Consider the following 3,949-nt stretch of genomic DNA (forward strand, 5'->3'; position numbering starts at 1 on the left):
GGGTTGGCTACCGAATAATATTGCAGTCCCCTCATATAATGGCTCTCGTAGTCGTTCTGTGCTTTGTCTAACATGATCTGGTATAATTCCGAAGGAATTTTGGCATATAAGCTCGTCATCCTGTAGTAACCAGTTAGTTTTGCCAATTTTACTTAGACCCTTTCACAATTTCCCTTACCCCCGCTTGTAATCCTCTAGACACATTATCTTGTGTCATTCTTTACCTTTACAAAAATATGAGAGGGTACATGAAGTATCCTAGTGTTACCTCGCTAGTCCTCATGTTTTACCTTGCCTTTTTCTCCCTTGTCCTACACTCGATGTCGGGGTAGATCTTTGGTCCACTCGTGGCCATGTCTTACTCCACCCGTAGTACTAATTCCATCTTGGTAGTTCGGCTTAACCTATCTTCGCATCTCTCGGTAGTTAGTTGCAACTTGGGCTCCTTTGCCTGGGATAATAGTTGTGGGAACTTCGTAAGGTCCTACCACTCCTTTACCCTACAATTTTACACCTTCTCAGCGGAGTAGGTAATCTTTGATCGAAAGAGCAGGGACTAATATCGTTAATCCACAAGTAACATTCCCTCCAGATTCATCTGGCGCTGGAGTGCGAAGTGAGTCTTGTAGTCCTGGTCATATTGTGGAATTTTCGACCTTGGGTATTGCTTCTTGTCATTCGTAAATTACATCAGCTGGTACCCTTACCTTTTGGGTTTTGCTTTTTCTCCCTCAGAGTTGGCTGCTAAGTGGTGTCGAAATTCCCTCGCCCACTGGCCCATATAGTCATTCTACGGTTTTCCTCTCATTAACTGGTTCTATGTTGAAGAGCTGTGGCATTTGAGTGCGTCGTCAGTTAGCAGTTAGCTAATCCTTCTTGTCTTGCTTAAATCCTTTTTACAATACCCTCAACGTAACGTATAGTATTCCAGGAACATAATCTCATATCGTTCCTCCGCCGCTAGTTCCGATTCTTCCATCTCGCGTGATCATACCAGCACTAATGCATTAAGTTCCATCAGAATTTCGAGGTTAAGCGTGCTGGGGCGAGAGTAATACGGGGATGGGTGACCTTCCTGGGAAGTCTTGGTGTCGCGTTTCATTGTAATCCTTGCCATAATGTGTGGGGAACTCAACTTAGCTCTAGATTTACCTCAGCGTTGTCTCGCGAGTCTTTATGTTTTGCCCTATCCTTTCGTCTGTTATCTTGCATCCAGTATCGGCATAGACCTTTAGCTCCACTATCCTTTATTCACTTTGTGTTCTCCTTATTTTCTACCACAAGAGGCTTTCTATTCCTTTTTTCTGTGGTTATTTATCAATCGCAACATCATTTGCGACTAACGCTATAATCAATATTTTGGCTTTTGGTCTAGCATGCTATCATTATCCTTCGTAATGTCTCTTAAGTTGGTTGATATCCTTTCATGGTTACACTCTTTTATTTTTATACGCAGCCGCTTTCTAGTGTTATGTCATTCAAGGTCTCGTCACAAACTTCTTAACGCTGCGTTATATAGAATTCTTGCTTCCATCCCATTACTGGTGGCTTCCAGACCTTTCTAACTTGGTTCAGCCAGATATCTTATTGAAGTTTAGACATCCATCTCAAATATATTCCCATATCGATTGCCTTCACCTTACTTTTGCCATTTTCTCATTAACTTCCCCCCCTTTAGAGGGTACTCGTACTTTCCTCTATTTGTACTTGTAGTCGTTCCAATTTCAATTAGGCAGTACTAGTATTCTGACGATAACTATTCCAGGTTTTCTTGAAGTAGTGGCTTTGTCCCAACCTGCATCCTTTGTTTCTTGGGATGAATGGAAGTTGTGCCCTTTATTTCTTAAGTTTGCCGTCTTTGTCTCTTAAGAGTTCGATTATTCTTTTGGGGCGACGTTATGTACACGCGTCACTTTTTTTTTGTATCTTAAGCTCCATGCTCTCACTGCATTCTCAATGCAGGCTTTTAACTTAGTCAACGCATACTAAGTGCGCCTTACTAGTGGTCCCACCTTATCCCCACATCCTTGTATCACACTATTCAATTCATATTTGCATATCCCCTTTTTGGTTCGTATTTGTGTTCAGTTCCTGACATCTCTTTGAGGTACTTCTATCAGAAGTTTTTTCCCCAATTAGTCGGTGGAGAACTATAAACTGTTATGATAAACCATTTTCCAACCATTGTTGGAAGAAATCAGAACCTCTTAAACATCACAGTACTTCCCTTTTAATTCTTGCCCGACTTAGTCTCCTTCTAAGTTTATCCTCAAGTTATGAACAACTCGTCTAATTTACAATAGGAGTTGCGGGTTTGGTACTTTTCAAAAAGAGTGAAACTCATTCACGGGACATCTTATCCTTCATCCTGAGCCCTCTGTTTATCTTCCTACAGTACAAATACGGCTAGAGATACCGTAGTCCGAACTTTCTACTTAAATAAGCTTTTATTCCTCCAAAATAAAATTCTTCAAGGGAAAAGGGTGCCCCTTATCGGCAACCTGAAGGATACCTCTTATAGCTTTAGTTAAACACAATAGGGGTACTTGGTATCAATTTTTAAGGCATACTAAAAGTCTATGCTTCATTTCCTTTTCTTGTCCTTGAAAAATTTCGGCAGGGTTTCCTCTACACTTCTTACTATCCCACAACCTGCACGCAAAAAATACCAATAATGCCTCATAGGGCCAACACATATATATATTCATATCACATCCGCACAGGGCTTTCAATGTCATCTCATATCGCAGCCATACAGGGCTTTCAAGGTCAACAATAATATAAAAATACTGGACTTACCTCATATGTCCAATTTCAAACTGCATCTGTTACACTTCCTGTCTGCTTTCCTTTTAGGTTTCAACTTTACGTTTTAATAGTACTTCAATACCTTACCCAACGGATATCTTCCGTGCCTTTACTTTACTTATCTACGTGCTTCGTAACTTTCCGTGTCATCAATTACTTCCTTCTGTTGGTGTCGTTCTTCTGTTAAGATCCAGGGTTAGTATAAGGAATTTTCCTATGACTCGGATCTAAAGCACGATCTCAGATATGAAAGAAAGGTAACATCCTAAATATCCTATAGCTTCCTGTTTATAGATGTGGCGCACAACACATCGATAATCAAGACTCTACTAGACACAGTCTGCAGACAATCCAAGGACGAACTGCTCTGATACCATTTCTATCATGACCCAACCCCGTAGACCGCGATTGGGGTCCGACCTGGACCCCTCGTATATCTATCTATCAGTTGTGGTCACATTGAACTGTAAATAAAATAATATCATGTAATAGAGACCCACAGGACGATAATATTTTCATAAACCTGTAGCCCTTTTTGTTTGTATCACAACATGACAAGGCACACGCAAGCCGACAAAAAAAGGATTAGCTACGACCTTGGCCAAATTTAAGGTGAGTTCTTCAATTTTCCTTCGTGATTTAATATGTTTTGGAAAGGTATTTCATAGGTCTATAAATTTCATTTAGACTTTTAAATCCAGTTTTGCTTTTAGCTTCTCGAAAAAGGGTGATGAAGTGTAGAGGAGGTATTGCCCAGATTTTGAGTTTGGAAATCTTACACGGATTGCTGTTGGTATTTTGGGCATATCCTTTTGTACAAAATTGATGTAGGGGTGATTCGAAATTGTATGAGACCCTAAGACACATGTCTATAACTTTTATGAAGGACGTAAATCCTGTTTCCCTCCATTACCCCTTCGAAACGAAGCGATAAGGTAAAATAGTAAACTGTCCAGAATTCACGTTTTGATAGTTTTAAGCGAGTTGTTGCTGCAGGGGTGTAATGTATTGTTGTAGGGCCTAAATGCATTCTAAAAGGGATGTGGATGCTGCTGGTTGCAGCCATACGACCCCTCATTGCGTATAATGAAAGGCGTTACAAAATAAAGGCTAGATGCCCTATTGTGATATCGTATTTTTG

The 3,949-nt window shown here is 40.4% G+C and overlaps 1 pseudogene; it reads left to right on the forward strand.

Annotated features, from left to right (window-relative positions):
- The first annotated feature begins 980 nt into the window (after window positions 1–980).
- On the forward strand, window positions 981–1,100 carry LOC129898020 (5S ribosomal RNA; annotated as a pseudogene).
- Window positions 1,101–3,949: the final 2,849 nt, after the last annotated feature.

Source organism: Solanum dulcamara, chromosome 7 (genome assembly GCF_947179165.1).
Source record: "Solanum dulcamara chromosome 7, daSolDulc1.2, whole genome shotgun sequence".
In the NCBI taxonomy this organism is placed as follows: domain Eukaryota; kingdom Viridiplantae; phylum Streptophyta; class Magnoliopsida; order Solanales; family Solanaceae; genus Solanum; species Solanum dulcamara.